The sequence below is a fragment of the Chlorocebus sabaeus genome, chromosome 12, assembly GCF_047675955.1.
Source record: "Chlorocebus sabaeus isolate Y175 chromosome 12, mChlSab1.0.hap1, whole genome shotgun sequence".
In the NCBI taxonomy this organism is placed as follows: Eukaryota; Metazoa; Chordata; class Mammalia; order Primates; family Cercopithecidae; genus Chlorocebus; species Chlorocebus sabaeus.
This window is the reverse complement of record NC_132915.1, coordinates 11,464,003-11,484,935: the sequence shown is the minus strand read 5'-3', so window position 1 is coordinate 11,484,935 and position 20,933 is coordinate 11,464,003. Positions and strand designations below refer to the sequence as shown.

Below are 20,933 nucleotides of genomic sequence, written 5' to 3'. Positions count from 1 at the left end.
GCAGTTACTCTGCTAGTTTCTGGGAACTCAAAGATGAACAAGACTTAATTCTTATGCTCAAGCAGCTCAAAATTAATTTCAGAGGAGGGATGCGAACATACCTAAATCTAATTCAGTGTGATAACCACTGTAATTGAACTATAAGTACGATATTATATGAGTTTTCAGGAAAAAGCACTTAACTCTCTTAGTACTTATCACGGAATGATGAGAAAACCAATCAACTTGGAAGTGAGGCCTGGGCCAATTTTGGCCCTGTCCCCTAATGAGTGTATGGCTACATCTAAGTCCTTTAAAATTTTGATTCTCAAACTACTGACTAGAGAAGTGAAGATGGTAACACCCACCCTTCAGCACAACTGTGATGAAAGCATCCAATGCTGTGCTTGGAAGATAGTAAGTCCCCAGTTAAAGACTTAGGCTTAAAGCAGTGAAGGACAGCTTTACAGAGGAGGTGACATTTGAGCTGTGCCTTGAAGCAAGAGAAGGATGTCCACTGCTGGGAAGGAGAACTTTCGGCTTGTAAGCCCTTTATAGTTTTGTTCTTTATCATGCTCTGATCTAGCCAAGTGAGGTGCTAGGAACATAGTAGTTACTCAGTTAATAAATGCTGACAGCTTGAGTGAGTAAAGGGTGAAGGATCCCTTTTTGATCTCTTTGATACCTGCTTTTTTGCTAAACCACCTATTTTCATAGCAACACATATTCTTGGTACATTATATATCAAGCTTTGGAGATTTAGTCTGTAGAATTTTTTTTTTTCTTTGAGTTGGAGTCTCGCTCTATTGCCCATGCTGGAGTGCAGTGGTGTAATCTTGGCTCACTGCAACCTCCACCTCCCGGGTTCAAGTGATTCTCCTGCCTCAATCTCCTGAGTAGCTGGGATTACAGGCATGTGCCACCATGCCTGGATAATTTTTTTTTTTTTTTTTGTATTTTTAGTAGAGACGGGGTTTTGCCATATTGGCCAGGCTGGTCTTGAATTCCTGACCTCAGGTGATCCACCTGTGTCAGCCTCCCAAAGTGCTGGGAATACAGGTGTGAGCCACGGCGCCTTGCCTAGTCTGTAGAAATTGAGCAAGAGAAAGTACATACTTTAGCTAGCAGTTGTATCCTTCCAAATTGATTTTGAGTAAAACATGTGGCTGGAAAATGAAGGACATGTGCCTTAGGTCACTTTGTGTTGCTCTAAAGGAATATCTGGTGGTGGGTAATTTATAAAGAAAACATGCTTATTTGGCTCCTGGCTCTACAAGAAGAAGGGTGTCAGCTGTCTTCAGCCATCAGTGCTTGTGGGGACTAATTAAGTGAGAACTCACTACTATGAGGATGGCACCAAGCCGTTCACGACGGATCCATTCCCATCATCCAGACACCCCCCACCAGGCCCCACCTCCAACACTAAGGATCGAATTTCAACAGGACACTCGATGGGGTCAAATATCTGAACTACAGCAACATGATAAGAAGGAAAAAAAAGAAAAAGAAAAAGATGAGAAAATGTATGTGTGTGTGTGTTTGTGTGTGTGTATGTGTGTGCATGTGTGTGTTTGTGTGTGTGTGTGTGTGTGTGAGAGACAGAGAATGCTTAAGGGAGACAGAGGACATGTCACAATATGGATAAATCTTAGCAACGTAATATGAAGTGAAATAGTAACTCCCCCAAGAACATATGCAAACCTACAATCTGGAGACACGAGGCAGCACTGTAACCAAGAGATCAAAGCTAATCTCACCAAAAAGGGGCCTCTGATTGTGATCTACTAAGAAGAACATAGCACCACTTCTGTGGTATTTCTGCCCAAAATGCACAACCTGATTTCCATCAAAAGGGAACATCAGGAGAACATAAATTGAGGCACATTAATAAAATACCTGTCACAGACATGTTAAAACTCCGGAAATTCACAATGTTATTGTCACAAAAAGGCGGAGAAATGTTTCAGATTAAAGAAGACTGAAGAGACACAACAACTGAACACAATATGTGGTTCTGGACCAGAGTATGTCCTTGAAAAAACTGCTATAAACAGTATTATTGTAACAATTGACAAAACTTAAACATGGACTATATATAAGAAACAACTATGGTATCTGTGTTACATTTCCTCATTTGTGGTTATATAAGTATGTCCTTGTTCTTAGGAAATACACATGGATATGTTAAGGAGTAAAAAAGTAAGATATATGGAACTTGTTTTCAAATGATTTTTAGAACTATATATATTATATATTCATATAATTAATATATTTATATTGCATATATTATAATACTATATTATGTTATAATATATTACCATATATGATACTTGTATATTGTGTTGCCTGTTGCCCAGGCTGGAGTGCAGTGGTGATATCTCGGCTCACTGCAACCTCCGCCTCCTGGGTTCAAGTGATTCTCCTGTCTTAGCCTCCCAAGTAGCTGGGATGACAGGCACACACCACCATGCCTAGCTAATTTTTTTTTGTGTGTGCACCGTTTCTGGAAGTACTGCAATACCAGGTCAATGAGTAGAGTGGACAGAACAAGCTCCTATTCCATCTCTTATTTCCAAAAATCCATTTAATATATTGTCCTCGGATAGAGGACATATCAGATATTAAACTGATAAGAACAGATACTACACTTGATATTAGCCAAAAGGCCGAGAAGTGATGCCTGGCTAATTTTTGTACTTTTAGTAGAGACAGGGTTTCACCATGTTGGCCAGGCTGGTCCTGAACTCCTGACCTCAAGTGATCTGCCAGCCTTGGCCTCCCAAAGTGCTGGGATTACAGGCGTGAGCCACTGCGCCCGGCCTGAACTTACTTTAAGATAAAAGGTTAAAAAAAATCTGTAAAATAGCACTAGAAACAAAGAAAAAGAGTACATACAGCGCTACATCTTTTTACAAACCTGAAAAACTAGAGTGGTTTAGATAGAATAGTTGAGTAGCTGGCATTAAGCTGTATAATGAGAAAGGAAGGCATGGAGCCCAAGACTCAGCAAGCCGGTTACTCTGGGCGGGGCGCTTGGCGGTGGGGTAGCCAGTCACCAAGTGGATTGCTGGAGGACATTGTTGAACTCCTCATTTTTTTTTTTTTTTTTTTTAAGACAGAATCTCGCTCTGTCACCCAGGCTGGAGTGCAGTGGCGCGATCTCGGCTCACTGCAACCTCTGCCTCCCAGGTTCAAGCGATTCTCCTGCCTCAGCCTCCTGAGTAGCTGAGACTACAGGCATGGGGCCACCACGCCCGGCTAATTTTTGTATTTTAGTAGAGACGGGGTTTCACCGTGTTAGCCAGGATGGTCTCCATATGTTGACCTCGTGATCCGCCCGCCTCGGCCTCCCAAAGTGCTGGGATTACAGGCGTGAACCTCTGTGCCCGGCGAGACCTTCATTTTTCCAGTGGTTGTTAGATTCATGGAAGGTTATTACATTAGCAAAATCAAGCAATCAGAAGAAAACAGGAACCAACTAATAGAGGACCATGTATGGGACTTGGTGAGACGGCCATGACACACGCAATGTGATTAACCTGTTTGTTTTCATCCGAGGCCAATCAAAAAAAAAAAAAAAAAATACAGAAAGAGAGGCCGTAGGAGAAGAGAGACAGGGGCAGAGGGAAAGAAAGAAACTGAGAAATCAAGGAGTAGAGAAAGAAAAGTGCTTCAGGTTTTTTGAAGGAAAATAAATAATAAAACAACTCTGGAGACAATAAACTGGAACAACAGAGTGGGAAAAGATGTAGCAAATTTTCAAGAGACAGTAAGAATGGATTGGAGGAAGCTGAAACACCAAGCCATGGGAATGCTGTGGCAGAAAAAGGTCTAAGTAGTATTTCTGAGCCGCAAGAGGGACACTCTGTCTCCACAGAAGGGTGTCAGCCAGAGGGCTGGATTCCAGGAAAGGGTGATGTGGTTTAACAACAGACCAAGGTTTGGTCTAAAGGAAGGCTGACACTTAGCCAGCTGGGGTTTTCCAAAAACTTGGAGTGTTGTGGTCACTTCTGGCTTCTTCAATACTCCAGGCTATTAATTAGGAGGAACCGCTAGATTAACCTGCGGCCATAATCACCTCTGATGAGGGCTTATGTACAGAGGCTTATTGTCGGTAATTGAGGGGACTCCTCTGGGAGCTGCTGTCCTGTTGCAGCCCTTCTGGTGCCCGGTGTGGGAATAATGCATGCTGGGAGCACACAAGGGAAACTGGGCTTGTGCAGGATGCAGATGCATTTATCAAGGAAACGTGTCACTCCCAACCGTTGTACTGGAGCCTCTGGGTGCACAATGACCACTGACCACTGAACAGGGGCGGGCTTTGTCAGCAATAAAAGGACCAGGATACTTTAGAAACATTCAAGCCATCTGGAGCCCGGCAAAAGTTCATTCCGTCCTTCCTGTCTTCTGCCCTATGGCCTTTGGACGCAACCATGCCACAAACAAAACCAACCAAAGAAAGTGCCTCCCTTGTACGGGGAGGGGAGGGTCCCATTCACCTGGTGATTCAATCAGTCCTGGTGAAGAGGGAAAAGGAGCCTGCTGCGATCTGGCTCCTTCTGTGGCTGCGCCTCACCTTAGGTGTGCTTCTGTCCTGCTAAGCGAACCCTAGATCCCTGAACAAATGAGGCTTTCCTCTGATCACCCGCTCCGTTGGGAAAGTCCCTATTTCCCTTTCTTTGTCCATCTGGGGAATGAATACTTTAAAAAAATTTTAACGGATCATGAGATCAAGACCATCCTGGCCGACACGGTGAAACCCCATCTCTGCTAAAAATACAAAAAAATTAGCCGGGCGTGGTGGCGTGTACCTGTAGTCCCAGCTACGAAGGAGGCTGAGGCAGGAGAATCACTTGAACCTGGGAGGCGGAGGTTGCAGTGAGCCAAGATCATGCTACTGCATTCCAGCCTGGTGCCCAAACGAGACTCTGTCTCAAAAAAAAAAAAAAAAAAAAAAAAAAAAAAAAAAAAAAAATTTTAAGCACTGTGTTGTAGTGGTAGTTTTCATATAACATGTTCCTTGATATTCTATGCCCTGCCCCATTCCTTATACATACAGGATTTCCCATGCCTTGGCAATCCCTCTTACACTCTTTGGATGTTTTTCAGAGAGCCCTTTACTGCACTGATTTATTTACATATCTTTTTTTCTCAACTTTTCTCCCTTGAGACAGAAAATTAAAATCAGTGCTCAATAAATGTTGGTTAAGTGAATAATAAGTACTAACCACAAGCCAGGCCAAGTAAGTGCCTTACCCACCTCCATTCATTTAAGACTTCACGCAGCCTATCAGGTCGTGACTATTATTATTAATCTTGTCCTTACAGATGAGGAAATAAAGGCTCAAAAAGGTTAAGCCATTTGTCCAAGATCATACTACTATTATTATTGTTTTTAATGCATCATTCAAACGACACCAAGATCATATTATTATTAAGTTGTAGAAATTGGATGTAAACCTAGATAGTCTGACTCTGCATCCTCCCCCTTAACTACTACACAGTGCTGCCTCCTGAATAATCAGGAGTTATAGGTTTGGCCAGGGACAGTGGCTCACACCTTTAATCCCAGCACTTTGGTAGGCTGAGGAGGGAGGATCGCTTGAGCTCAGGAGTTGGAGACCAGCCTGGGCAACATAGCAAGATCCTGACTCTAAAAGAAAATAACTTTAAAAATAAGCTGGGCATGGTGGCATGTGCCCTGCTATTTGAGAGGCCGAGGCAGAAAGATCGCTTGAGTCCAGGAGTTCAAGGCGCAGTGAGCTATGATTGCACCACTGCACTCCAGTCTGGGTGACAGAGTGAGACCCTGTCTCAAAAAAAAAAGAAAAAAAAAAAAAAAAGAGTTATAGGTTAGTCAAGATCTCAAGGTACTGGGCATTTCTACACTGCAAGTATTTCGAGGCTTAGAGTAATTGCAATGCAATATTTAATCATGATGGATGCATATGAAATCTAAGACACGGACTTTGCCTCAAGGAGTTTGTGAACCACTTGAGAAACTTCAACTACTATTGGGAATGATTTGTGAACGTTGTAAAATATTATGAACTACCTCTATTTATTTTGTTGCCTCTGGGTACAAGGCACCTTGCTGTATATTGTGATACATTAAAAAGATAAATGAATACGGTTAACTATACCATCCTGCTATCCTAGTTTTCCAGGATGGAATGAATTTTTTTTTTTTTTTTTGAGACAGGATCTCACTCTGTCACCCAGGCTGGAGTGCAGTGGTGTGATCATGGCTCACTGCAGCCTTGACCCACCAGACTCAAGTGATCCTCCCACTCAGCCTCCCATGGGGACACACCACCATGTCTGGCTAATTTTTTTTGAAAAGATAGGGTCTTGCAAAGTTACCCAGGTTTGGACTGGATTTTCTAAAAAATAAAAGTTTACTGAGATGTAATTCATCTACTATAACATTTTTCCTTTTAAATTTATTGTACAATTCAGTGGTTTTAAGTCTACTCACAGGTTTGTGCAACCATCACCACTATCAAATTTTAGAACATTTTCATTACCCCAAAAGGAGACCCTATACTCATTAGCAGTCTTTTTTTTTTTTTGCTTCCCCACAACTACTTTCTGAGCTACTGACAATCATTACTCTACTTTCTGTATCTATAGATTTGCCTATTCTGGTCATTTAATATAAATTAAATCATGCAATGTATGACCTTTCATGACTGGCTTCTTTCACTGAGCACAATGTTTTAAGATTTATTCCTATTGCAACCTGTGTCAGTGTTTCATTCCTTTTTATGGCCAAATAATATTCTATAATATGAATAAGCACATTTTGTTGATCCATTCATCAGCTGACGGACATTTTAGTTGTTTTCACTTTTTTGCTATTACGATTAATGCTGCTATGAACGTTCGTGTACCAGTTTTTGTGTGGACATAGGTTTTGATTTCTCTTAAGAAATAAAATTCTCTTAAGAAATCAAAGCCCGCCTGGGAGTGGAATTGCTCGCTCATGTGGCAACTCTATAACTTTGTGAGGAATTGTCAAACCGCTTTGAAAAGTGGCTGTACCATTACTTTGCTACCAGGAATATATGACGGTTCCAATTTCTACACATCCTTGCCAACACTTGTTATTATGTATCTTTTTCATTATAGCCATCCTAGTGGGTGTTAAGTGGTAAAACTCACTGTCGTTTCAATTTTGCATTTCCCCATGGTGATTTGCTTAATGATGTTAACATCTTTTCAATTGCTTCTTGGTCATTTGTAGATCTTATTGGGGGAAATGTGTATTCCAATCCTTTGCCCACTTTTTTTTTTTTTTTTTTTTTTTTTTGGGAAAGAGTCTAGCTCTTTTGCCCAGGCTGGAGTGCAGTGGCACAATCTCGTCTCACTGCAACCTCTATCTCCTGGGTTCAAGCAATTCTCCTGCCTCAGTCTCCCGAGTAGCTGGAATTACAGGCCCCCACCAGCATGCCTGGCTAATTTTTTTTTTTTTTTTTTTTTTTTTTTTTGTATTTTTAGTAGAGATGGGGTTTCACCCTCTTGGTCAGTCTGGTCTTGAACTCCTGACCTCATGATCCACCCGCCTTGGCCTCCCAAAGTGCTGGAATTACAGGAGTGAGCCACCACACCTGGCCTCCTTTGCCCATTTTTTAATAGAGTTGCTTGTATTTTTATTTATGAGTTGTGGGAATTCTTCATTTATTTTGAATGTTAAACCCTCATTTGATATATGATTTGGAAATACTTTCTCCCAATCTGTAGGCTGCTTTTCTACTTTCTTGATAATGTTCCTGATATACAAAATATTTTAATTTTGATGAAATCTAATTTATGTATTTTTTTCTATTGTTGCTTGTGCATTTGGTGTTATTGCCAAATGAAGAGTTACTCCTAAGTTTTCTTCTAAGAGTTTTATGAGGTTAACTCTTTTTCTTAGGTCATTGATCCATTGTTTTTTCTAAATTAACACTCTTACTGTCCTAATGTTTTCTTTTTTTATTTACTACAGTAAAATTTTTATGATCCATTTTAATTTTTGTATACACAGTGTGGTAGGAGTCCAGCTTTATTCTTTGGCACATAGATATCCAGTTGTCCCAGGGCCATTTGTTGAACAGACTATTCTTTTTCCACTGATTGTCTTGGGCATCCTTGTTAGACCAAAGTCAATTGGCCATAGATGTATGGATTTATTTCTGGACTCTCAACTCTATTCTATTGATCTATATGTTTAGCTCTATGCCAGGAGCACAATGATTATTTTTAGAGATGGGATCTTGCTCTGTCCCATATGCTGGAGTGCAGTGGCATGATCGTAGCTCACTGCATCACTGCAGCCTTGAACTCCTGGACTCAACTGATCCTCCCACCCCAGCCTACTAAGTAGCTAAGACTACAGGCATGTGACACCATGCCCAGTCAATTTTTAAAGTTATTTTTTGTAGAGATGGGATCTCACTTTGTTGCCTAGGCTGGTTTTAAACTGATTTTAAGCAACCCTCCTGACTCAGACCCCTAAAGTGCTGGGATTACAAGCATGGGTCACTAGCCTAGTCCATACTGTTTTGATGACTATAGTTTTGCAGTAAGTTTTGAACCTGTAAAGTGTGAGTTCTCCAACTTTGTTCTTTTTCAAGATTATTTTGGCTGTTCAGGTCTTTTGCATTTTCATATGAATCTTAGAATCAGCTTGTCAATTTCTGCAAAAAAAAAAAAAAAAACCTACAGCAGGGATTATGAAAGGGATTAGGTTGAATCTATAAATCAGTTTAGTGAATACTGCTATATTAACAATATTAAGTCTTCTTATTCATGATGTGTTTCCATTAATTTAGGCCTTACTTTAAATTTTTTAAATAATGTTTTGTAGTTTTCAGTGTACAATTCTTGCACTTCCTTCATTAATTTCTTTTAATTCCTCTTTATTCATTGTATTTATTTATTATATTCTTTTTGATGCTATTATAAACTAAATTTTAAAAATTTCATTTTTGTGTGGTTAATTTATAGTATATAGAAATACAACTGATTTTTGTATATTGATCTTCTATCCTACAATCTTGGTAAACTCATTTGTTAGTTCTAATAATTTTTTTTTTTTTGTGGGTTTCTTTGGATTTTCTACTTACAACATCACATCGCCTGTGAATAGAGATAGTTTTACTTCCTTTCCAGTCTGGATGCTTTTATTTCTTTTCCTTGCCTACTTGCTCTGATTATAACCGCCAGTACAATGGTGACGAGAAGTAGTAACAGCAAACACCTTTGTCTTGTTCCTGATCTTGGGGGAAAATATTCAGTCTTTCATCATTAAGTGTGATGTTAACTGTGAGATGTTAGTAGGTGTCCTTCATCAAATGGATAATGTTTCTTCTATTTCTATTTTTTCAGTGTTTCTTATTTTGGAAAATTGTTGAAAATTGTCAGTCTATTGAGATGGTCATGTGCTTTTTTTTCTTCATTTCATTAATGTGGTATATAACATTGGTTTATTTCATATGTTAAACAGACTTTACATTTGTATTATGATTCACATTGTCATGGTGTACGATCCTTTTTATATATGACTGGATTCAGTTTGTTAGTATATGTTGAAGATTTTTGTGTCTATATTGATAGAATGAATTGGAAAGCGTTCCTTCATCTTCTATTTTTTTTTTTTTTTGGATGAGTTTGAGAAAGATTGTTAATTCTTCTTTAAATGTTTGGTAGAATTCACCAATGGGCCTAGACTTTACTTCGTGTAAAGTATTTTCATTACAGACTCAACCTCTTTATTTATTACAGATGTATTCAGATTTTCTTTATAAATCAGTTTCAGTAGTTTGTGTCTTTCTAGGAATTTGTCCATTTTATCTAGGTTATCTAATTTGTTGGCATATTATCCTTTTAATTTCTGTAAGGCTGGGAGTGATGCCCTCTCTTCCATTCATTTTTTATTATATTTTATTTTATTTTTAAAATTTAATTTAATTTTAAGTTCTGGGATACATGTGCAGGACGTGCAGGCTTGTTTCGTAGGTAAACGTGTGCCATGGTGGTTTGCTGCACCTATCAGCCCATCACCTAGGTATTAAGCCCCACATGCATTAGCTATTTATCCTGATGGTCTCCCTCCCCGTGGCCCCATTCATAGCTTTAGTAATTTGAGTCTTCTCTCTCTCTTTTGGTCAGTCTAGTTAAAAGTTTGTCAATTTTGACTTTTCACTCTTGTTTTTATTAATATATTCTCTATTTCATTTATTTCCATTCTAATCTTTATTATTTCCTTCCATTTTGCTTTGGGTTTAGTTTGCGCTTCTTTTTTCTGGTTTCTGAAAATGGAAGATTAGGTTAGTGAAAAGAACTATTTCTTCTTTTTAAATATAGGTATTTATATAGCTATTAATTTCCCTCTAAGCACTTCCTCAGTTACATCTATAAGTTTGGCATGTATCATCTTTATTTTCATTTATTTCAAACTGTAATTTTGCTTGTGGTATTCCTTTTGACTTACTGGTTATTAAGAGTATGTTGTTTAATTTTTACATATTGTGAATTTTTCAAATTTACCTCTAATTAATTTCTAATGTCATTACATTGTGATTGAAGAACATGCTTTGTATGATTTCAATCATTTAAATTTATTAAGATTTTCGGCATAATATATAGTTTATCCTGGAGAATGTTCCATGTGTATTTGAGAAAAATGTGTATTGTGCTGTTATTGGGTGGAGTGTTCAATTGATGTCTGTTAGGTCAAGTTGGTTTATAATGGTTTCTTAGTCCCTTTGGGCTGCTATATAATAAAGTACCACAGACTGGATGGCTTATAGACAACAGAAGTATATTTCTCACAGTTCTGAAGGCTGGAAGTCTGAGATCAGGGTGCCAGCCCGACTGGGTCTGGTGAGGGCTCTCTTCCGGGTTGCAGATGCTGACTTCTTGCTGTACTCTTACGTGGCAGCAAGATGGTGAGATAGCTCTCTGGTGTCCTTTTTATAATGGCACTAATACTATTCGTGAGGACCTCACTCTCATCATCTAGTTACCTCCCTAAAGCCTCATCTCCTAATGCCATCACATTGGGAGTTAGAGTTTCAACATATAAATTTTTGGAGGACAGACTCGTTTATTGCAGTATTTTTCGAGTCTTCTATTTTCTTATTGAAAGTGGGTAACTGAAACCTCCAATCACAATTACTGAATTGTCCATTTTTTCCTTTAATCCTATAAGTTTTTGCTTCATGGATTTTGGAACTCTGGTATTAGATACTTATATGTTTATAACTATTAGGTCTTTTATCATCATAAAAATTTTTTGTCTTAAAGAGTATTTTGTCTTCTATCAACATGGGTCTCCGGCCCTCTTTTAGTTATGGTTGCATGGTATCTTCTTACTTTTAACCTGTTTGTGTCTTTAATCTAAAGTGTGTCTCTTGTAGACACAATAGAGTTGGATCTTTTTTTTTAAAAAAAAAAATCCGTTCTGTTGGCTGGGCATGGTGACTTATGCCTGTAATCCCAGCACTTTTGGAGGCCGAGGTGGGTGGATAACTTTAGGCCAGGAGTTAGAGACCAGCCTGGCCAACATGGTGAAACTCTGTGTCTACTAAAAATACAAAAATTAGCCAGATGTGGTGATGGGCGTCTGTCCCAGCTACTCGGGAGGCTGAGGCAGGAGACTTGTTTGAACCTGGGAGGCAGAGGTTGCAGTGAGCCACTGCACTCCAGCCTGGGCGACAGAGTGAGACTTTGTCTCAAAAACAAACAAACAAAACAAAACCCATTCCGTCAATAACTGTATTTTGATTGTTTAATCCATTTACACGTAATATAATTACTAACGAGATAGGATTTATGGTTTTCATTTACATTTTTTTCTATATGTTTTATGTCCTTTTTGTTCCACTACTTCTCCATTATTGCCTTTTTGTGTTAGAAATTTTTAAATTTTTGAATATACCTCTAAGGGTGTTTTGAAAAACATCTCTTAATTCTCTTGATGTTCTTTTGCTATATAGTTTTAATTATTTTCTTAAAAGTTGCACTGAGGATGACAATTAATGTTAATTAATTTATAATTAATAAAGTAATCGAGTTTGGATTAAAATCAATTACATTTTACTGTATGTGAAACTTTGCTGATAGACTGTATTTAATGTAATATTCTTTTCAAGAAAGTTAAGTTGTTAAGTATGGTTTATTTTTATATCTTTTTAGGACTTTTCATATCATTCTATGTCAGGCCATGTATTTCTTACTTCAAATAACTTCTTTTTCTTTTTTTTTTTTCTGTTTTTGAGATGGAGTCTTGCTCTGTTGCCCAGGCTGGAGTTCAGTGGTGCGATCTCGGTTCACTGCAAGCTACGCCTCCCAGGTTCAAGCTATTCTCCTGCCTCGGCCTTCTGAGTAGGTGGGACTATAGGCACCTGCCACCAAGCCTGGCTAATTTTTTGTATTTTTAGTAGAGACAGGGTTTCACCTTATTAGCCAGGATGGTCTCGATCTCCTGACCTTGTGATCCACCCACCTTGGCCTCCCAAAGTGCTGGGATTACAGGTATGAGCCACCGTGCCCAGCCTCAAATAATTTCTATTGCAGTTGAGGAGAAAACCAAACATGTGAAAAGTCAGATGGCAGTCAAATCTTTAAATACTAATTCAAGGCAGTAACAGATATGAGTAACAACTCTAGACAGAAAATGTGTAGTGGCTTCATGACAGGATATTTCAGAAGATCAGCTGATGTGAAACCCATAGCCCAAGTTAGTCAAGGAACACTTCATAGACTTACCATTTGACCTTAGTATGTGTGGAAGTGCACAAACTCGTTGATATGTAAAGAAAATAAATGGGAACTCACAAAGCTAGCTTCTGACTTTTCAGTGAGGCTATCTGTCTACTTCTGTATCCACAGCACCTACAACATTGCCTTACACATTTTAGGTGCTCAGAAAACATTTATCAAATGATCAAATAAATGCATTTGGTTGAATAAATCAGTTAGGCATGGAATTGGAGCTTTGCAAGAGAGAACATATATTCTGAAGCATCAGCTTTGGACCATTTGCTAGGTTAATTGATAAGGGGGAAACAGCTGGTAAGTCATCTGAGTCACAGCTTACTCTTGTTTTTTTTTTTTTTGGAGAGATGGAGTCTTGCTCTGTTGCCCACACTGGAGTGTAGTGGTGTGATCTCGGCTCACTGCAACCTCCGCCTCCCAGATTCAAGCAATTCTCATGCCTCAGCCTACCAAGTAGCTGGGATTACAGGCGCGTTCCACCATGCCTAGCTAATTTCTTTTGTATTTTACTAGAGATGGGGTTTCGCCTTGCCGCCCAAGCTAGTTTTGAACTCCTGAGCTCGGGCAATCCACCCGCCTCGGCCTCCCAAAGTGCTAGGATTATAGCCATGAGCCAGCGTGCTCCTTTTAAGAGGAGTTCAATTGCTGGTATCATTCCTATTAGTTTTTGAGAATCAGAGAATGCCAGAGTTTTCATTTTTGCTTAAAAATCTATGCATCTATAGTCTTTTTCAGAGCATTCAGGGAAAAAGGACTTATAGGGACACTATGGGTTTGTACATTTCAGTAACTGAAGAACAGAGTGGCAAAAGTTCTTCAAATACTGAGAGAAGAGATGCTAGGAAATGCATCAGAAACATTATTTGAAACATCTAAAGTGGTTTTTTTTCCTTAATTTCCTACATCTATTTCTTTTTTCCCCTATATTTAGTTCTTGACTCTCCATGGTAGTCAACCTCAGAAAATTTCAATAGTTTCAAGAACTATCACATGAACAGAGTTTATTTTTAAGGTTTTAAGTTTTTTGGGTGTTTTTTGCTTTTTAACGTGATCTTTTGTTAACAGTTACCATAAATCTTTACTTAAGATTTACTTTAAGAGACTTGCACCACCCTTCTATTTTTTGGTCATTAGAGACTTCCTAGCAAAAATGCTAGAAAACTAAAGGCTTTCTGGTTGAACTTCATCTGTACCTGCAGCTGGAAAGCCAGTAGAGGGAGCAGTATCCCTATTCTTTGATTTCTGGAATTACGACTACTTGGATGGACTGAATCTCAAACGATCTACATCATCAAGACTATTTCATCCAGAGAGAGGGAGTCTGGGGTTACAATTTTTTTGTTGTTTGTTTGTTTGTTTTTTTGGCAATTATGGCTTTATGTTAGGGTATTAGCAGAGTTATAGAGTTGCTTTATCGCATTGAGGAACTTTGATGAGGTTGCTGCCTGAGGACCATTCTTCCATTTTGCTTCCTTTAACTAAAAGTCATTTGAGCATTTTGTACCAAGTCCACAAAACACTGGCTGAGTAAACTCATCAAGTGGATTAGATTCTCGGTATTCAGGATAGCTTGCACAACCGGGTGGGCATTTTCGCTAATCCCTGCAACCTTTGATGTGGCTGCAGAGTGGGAACTGGGATGAGTTCTTCCTCCCTGACTCACTGGCTTCCATTCCACGAGACTCCAATGTCTGTCCCACACTGTCTCCCCCGCTGACTTAGCAGAGATAGGACCCAGCAGAGATAGGACCCCTCCTGTTCTATCTCATCTGACTTACTCCTACAGAGTTATTTTTCCTTAGTGACAGGGCCATGGGCTGAGCAAAGGAGGCAGCCCTCCTGCCTCTCCACCCCACTCCCTTTAACGACTGTTGTTTTATGTAACATTTTACTTGTCTTTTTACCATTGGATTCTCCCCGTATTTCTAGCTACCAGCTCATAGCTTAGGTGGGGTTCTTTTCTTTGTCTTCACTTACCTTTTGTCATTGAAACAAATGCTTTAGCAATATTATCAGCCCATCTTTGCTAACTTTTTTTAAAATTCAATTCTTTCTTTTTAAATTTTTTTTTTTTAGTTTGAGAATGACTCTCACTCTGTTGCCAGGCTGGAGTGCAGTGGTGTGATCTCGGCTCACTGCAACCTCTGCTTCCTGGGTTTAAGTGATTCTTCTGCCTCAACCTCCCAAGTAGCTGGGTCTACAGGCGCACACCACTGTGCCCAGCTAATTTTTGTATTTTTAGAGACGGGGGTTTCACCATGTTGGCCAGGCTGGTCTCGAACTCCTGACCTCGTGATCCACCTGCCTCGGCCTCCCAAAGTGCTGGGATTACAGGTGTGAGCCACCAACCCCGGCCTGGTATTCAATTATTTTGACAGTCGCTCTTGGTCTTGGTCTTGTGATATCTCTTCCCTTTCTTCAACAGGTGTTTACGTCTTTCCATTTCTTTTTGTTTTTGTTTGTGCCTTCTCTCTCCAGCTAGAATGTGAAATAATACCTGTGACTGAAAAGAAGCTCTTTTGACCCAGGATCCTGTTCCTCTGCATAACAGTCAAGACCATTCTAATTTGCCTGAAAGTGTTTTAGAGAAGAAACAGAAATTCAGGACCAATCAGCAATTCCCTTGTCCACTCTTATAAAGAAAGAGAAAGGATTTGTGCTGAGATTTAAGTTATTTTCTTTTTTCCTATGACAGATTTCGATAAATGCCCAACTCCAATAATATGTTAACATTTCAGACTCAATCTGGGTTAAAAGTAAATAAACTCTGTTTTGATCTTGGCTCTTTTTTACTGTCACTTTTAGGCCTTTCTTGAAAGGAGAGAGACACATTCTCTACCAAGTCAGAATCTGCCCTACGCTTATTCCAGATCAGTATGCTTGGTCTAATACTCAATCACTAATCACTCACGTGACATGCTGTGTGTGTGAGACTAACTGTTGGCTATTCTTTTATTTATTTATTTATTTTCGAGACAGAGTCTTACTCTGTTCCCCAGGCTGGAGTGCAGTGACGCGATCTCGGCTCACTGCAAGCTCTGCCTCCCGGGTTCATGCCATTCTCCTGCCTCAGCCCCCCGAGTAGCTGGGACTACAGGCACCTGCCACCATGCCTGGCTAATTTTTGTATTTTTAGTAGAGACGGGGTTTCACCGTGTTAGCCAGGATGGTCTCCATATGTTGACCTCGTGATCCGCCCGCCTCGGCCTCCCAAAATGCTGGGATTACAGGCGTGAGCCACTGCACCTGGCCAACTGTTGACTATTCTTAAAGTATAGCTACAGTGAAAACATCATTATGAATGCCTCTGGCTACTGTATTCAGAAAAGATACTAGCTATAAGAATTGTGGAAAGTCAGCTTTATCCTTTAAAAAGGTGATAGTACTTCCATTTCCTTTACTCTTATTTTGCACTCTGTTCAGAGATTAAGAAGGGAACTGGATACTGTTTATTGGTGCCTCTCAAACCCCTCCATGCCAAGATAAGATGGGAAAAGTTGAGTTTTGAGGATTTGGGGAATTCAAGTAAGTCTGGTGAGTAGAGTGGAGAAAGCCCAAGGTTAAGGCTGTTGTGGTTAGCGATGGAAGAACTGAGGTAGAGAGCCTGGAATGAGGGATCAGATAATGGGAGGAGGATTCCAAGTGTGGCTGATGCCAATGGGCAGGGTGTGTGTGGGGGGGGGGGGGGGCAGTGAAGACAGAAGTCTAAGGAGTTATGGAGAGTAAGGACAAAAAATGAAGGTGCCATGTCTGAAGAATCATTACTATTGATGAGAGTTTTCAAGTTTGGTGAAAGAACTTCAATGAAGCATTCTACTCTCAGAAACTGAGATCTTGCTACTGCTTTAGTGACTATTTTATCTGATATTTTTATAGCAACTTTATCATTTGTTGGTACATGCTTAGTGTATATTTTCCCATGTTTTTCAAATGTTGTATGTCCTTTGGTTTTAGGTGTTGGATACAGTGAGTTCCAGATTTCTCTTCAAAGAATCAGTATGTCAGTATGGTCAGTTCTTTGTCCTCCATTTTAAAGTTTAACTTCCTCGTAGTTTCAGTAAACAACCTTTTCCACCAGTTTTAATCAGTAGTTCACATCTGTTCCCCTGGTCACCTGCTCTGTCCTGACTCATCCTGGTCACCTGCTTTGACCTGAATCACCCGTGGTCACCTGCTGTCACCTAAGTCACCTTTAGTCACCTGTTCTGTAACCATCCTTCCCACCAAACTACTCACCCCACTACGCTGGCTCATACCCCTGCTCTCTTTAAAATAGCCTATCCGAATTAGCTTAGACTGTACGGTCCAACTCTAGCCATTAGGGGAATGACAGCAGTAGGGGCTACCTGCGTCAGGAATAAGAATCCCTTTCCCTCCCTTGTTCAGTTGTGCTCTCGCCATTACTCCATTTGTGAGTTGCACTCTTCTATAGAAGTAAAAATTGCCTTGCTGAGAAAATTAATGTTCGAGTGCTATTTCTTTGTGGCACCAAGAACAAGCATTTTGTTTCCAACATAGGTAAACCTGGCTGCTTCTTTTTAAAAATCCAGTTTTGTTTTCATTTTCTTTTATACTTAGTCCATTTAGCCTTACTATAGACTTTGTCTTTTTTTTTTTTTTTTGAGATGGAGTCTTGCTCTGTCGCCCAGATTGGAGTGCAGTGGTGCAATCTCAGCTCACTGCAACCTCTGTCTCCTGGGTTCAAGCAATTCTCTGCCTCAGCCTCCTGAGTAGCTGGAATTACAGGTGCTACAGGTGTGCGCCACCACGCCTGGCTAATTTTTTGTATTTTTAGTAGAAAATTTTGTATTTTCACCATGTTAGCCAGGCTGGTCTTGAACTCCTGACTTCAGATGATCCACCCACCTCTACCTCCCAAAGTGCTGGGATTATAGGCATGAGTCACTGAGCGTGGCTACCATTTATGTTTGAAAATAATATTTGCTAGAACTAGGGTTCCAGGTATTTGGTTATCTTCTTTCTTTTAGTTCTTTATCTCTTCCGGTGTCCAGTGGATGGACATTAAGAAGTAAGCCATCAGTCTTGTTATCATTTCTCTGTGGGTAAGTCTATCTTTTCTCTCTGGCTGCTTTAAACACTTTCTTTGTCTTTGATGTTCTTTAGTTTCAGTATGCTATGTCTAGGTACCCATATCTTTGGGTTTCATAGAGTGTAATAATTTGAGGATTGGTATCTTTTAGCAATTCTGAAAAATTTCGGCTATGATCTCTCTTAATTTTTTTTTCTCCTAACTTTTTTAAAATGACGAATAAAAATTGCATATATTTATGGTATACAATGTGATGTTTCAACATACGTATACATTGTGCAATTAAGCTAGTTAACATATTCATCACTTCACTTTTTTTGGTGGCAAGAACATTTAAGATCTATTCTCTAAGCAATTTTTAAGTATACAATATATTATTATAAATGTGAAAGGAAAATAAATCTTGGGGCCCCCAATTCACTAAGCTAAAGGGAAAAGTCAAGCTGGGAACTGCTTAGGGCCAACCTGCCTGCCATTCTATTCAAAGTCATCCCTCTGCTGGCTGAGATAGATGCATATCTGATTGCCTCCTTTGGAAAGGCTAATCAGAAACTCAAAAGAATGCAACTGTTCATCTCTCACCTATCTGTGACCTGGAGTCCCCCCCCCACTGCTTTGAGTCTTCCTGCCTTTGCTTCAAGTTGTCCTGCCTTTCCAGACCAAACCAATGTCCTTCTTATGCTAGTGTTGATTGATGTCTCATGTCTCCCTAAAATGTATAAAATGAAGGTGTGCCCCAACCACCTTGGGCACATGTTGTCAGGACTTCCTGAGGCTGTGTCGCGGGTGCGTCTTCTACGTTGGCAAAATAGACTTTCTAAACTAACTGAGACCCGTCTCAGGTTTTCTGGGTTCGCATTCACTACAGCCATCATACAATCATTTTCTGTTTAAGTAATGTCTCCTTTATTCTCTCTTAGAATTGCTTCTGCAAGTACTTTAAACCAAATTCTCCACGGAAGCTATTTTGAACTATCAAAGCTCTGTGAATTGGTACCACAGACCCTAGGAGGGCCATGTGACTTTTTGCTCTTAAAGGAGATTTTCCTTTCTCTCCCTTCCCTTTGGCAACAAGGATAGGATAGGCCGGTTCCTCTTTTTCCCTTCCAGGGCTGGTGTTGCTGGGGCCTCAGCGTCAAGCAGGGATCTTCCATCACTTTTCTACCTAGGCAGGACCTGGGCTCCACCACCTGTCTCTCTCATTGCATGGCCACCGGCCACTTGCACACATGAAAGTGGCATCTCAGTGACTAGGGATGTACAGAGAACTTGAGTGAAGTCTACTCCCTCCCCGCAAGGGTTGCTAGCAAGTTAAGTGACATATGTAGAGAGATTCTGGGTGGCCTTGGTTGATTGAAACGGGCAAAGGAGAAGGGAGTGATTTGAAGGCTCTGATTATCAGAAAATTAAATCGAAGGGATATAGTTTGGATATTTGTCCCCCCAAGTCTCATGTTGAAATGTAATTCCCCAGTGTTGGGGGTGGGGCCTAGTGGGAGGTGTTTGGGTTATGGGGCGGATCCTTCATGAATGGCTTTGTACTGTCCTGGTGCTAGTGAGTGAGTTCTTGAGAGATCTGGTTGTTTAAAAGTATGTGACGGCTGGGTGCGGTGGCTCACTTCTGCAATCCCAGCACTTTGGGAGGCCGAGGCGGGCGGATCACGGGGTCAGGAGATCGAGACCATCCTGGCTAAAACAGTGAAATTCCATCTCTACTAAAAATACAAAAAAATTAGCCGGGTGAGGTGGTGGGCTCCTGTAGTCCCAGCTACTCCGGAGGCTGAGGCAGGAGAATGGTGTGAACCTGGGAGGCGGAGCTTGCAGTGAACCAAGATCACGCCACTGCACTCCAGCCTGGGGGACAGAGTGAGACTCAAAAAAAAAAAAAAAAAAAGGATGTGGCATTCCCTGTTGCAACTGCCCTTGCTCCCTCGCTTGCTATATGACACACCTGCTCCCTGTTTGCCTTCCCAGAAGTCAAGCAGATGCTGGCACCATGCTTCCAGTACAGCCTGCAGAACCTAGCCAATTAAACCTCTTTTCTTTATAAATTACCAAGTCTCAAGTATTTCTTCATGGCAGGGCAAAAATGGCCTAATACACCAATGAAAGCCTTTTCCAATCAAATGCTGGATCTTTGGGGGACACAGATTCCTGAATGTAGCTCAAAGTTACTTGACTCTCTCCTTTGATGAGAAGACCACAGACTTTTAGAATTGACCACTAGTTCATGTGTGCTAGTTCAAACTTGGCATACCATCATCCGTACAGCAGAACGGGGCTCTATAAATAGGAGGTTAATGAGAAACTTTTATTTCTATTCTAGGTAAGCTTTCTAAACAAATAGAGTACAGTTTGTGTGTATGTGTGCACGTCAAGTTGACTTTTTTTTTTGGATCAGATGTAATCTCAATCCTTTTTTCTTTCTAATCGTTAGAATTGTGTTTTTACTGGCTTAAATTGTGCATATTACTTATGGCAGAAATCATTTGTAAGTGCAGTCTTATTCATCAGCAATACTTAATAGTTTCTGTAAACATTTCAGGATATAAATTAAATATCACTTGCCACTTGACTACATTTCTTTTGGTAACTTGTGCCAAATAAGTTTTGACCATATCTAAAAAAAAGTTGTATTGTGGTTTGTTCTTTTGGAATGTTTTATGTATACTTTGGCAGTTCATGAAAAGAGATACACTTCATGAAGGTTTAAAAATTTACATCTTCATATTGTCCTAATATATAACTCAAAAGAGACACATAAGTACAAAGAAGAATTGTAAGTGAATCCATGGTTTTTACTTAGTAGAGTAAAATGAATGAAAATGTGGGCTCAAGTGCTGTCTGCTATTTATACTGCTTAAGTCATGAACCGTGGTGAATTTCCTCAGTTTTCGGTTACACTTCTCATGTAACAAACTGGTAATTAGGAAAGCATTATTTTTAAAACTATTGGCCACATGCACATTTTGGCAATTACATCTGATTCTTTCCAGACTTTTTATATTTAACTTTAAATAACTCTTTTATGATTCCATCTTGTGGGTGTCAGCTCTATAATCATGCTTAGTAAAAGTGAGAAATAAATATATGTAAACAAACACATGGTGCCTGTTGAATAGTGTGGGGTCCTTAAAAGT

At 39.9% G+C, this 20,933-nt stretch overlaps 1 non-coding gene across 1 annotated transcript; it reads right to left on the bottom strand.

Annotated features, from left to right (window-relative positions):
* Positions 1 to 2,466: 2,466 nt before the first annotated feature.
* On the bottom strand, positions 2,467 to 2,657 carry LOC119624697 (U2 spliceosomal RNA). Its single transcript, XR_005240841.1, has one exon. It is a non-coding gene; the product is annotated as a U2 spliceosomal RNA (small nuclear RNA).
* Between the last annotated feature and the right edge of the window lie 18,276 nt (positions 2,658 to 20,933).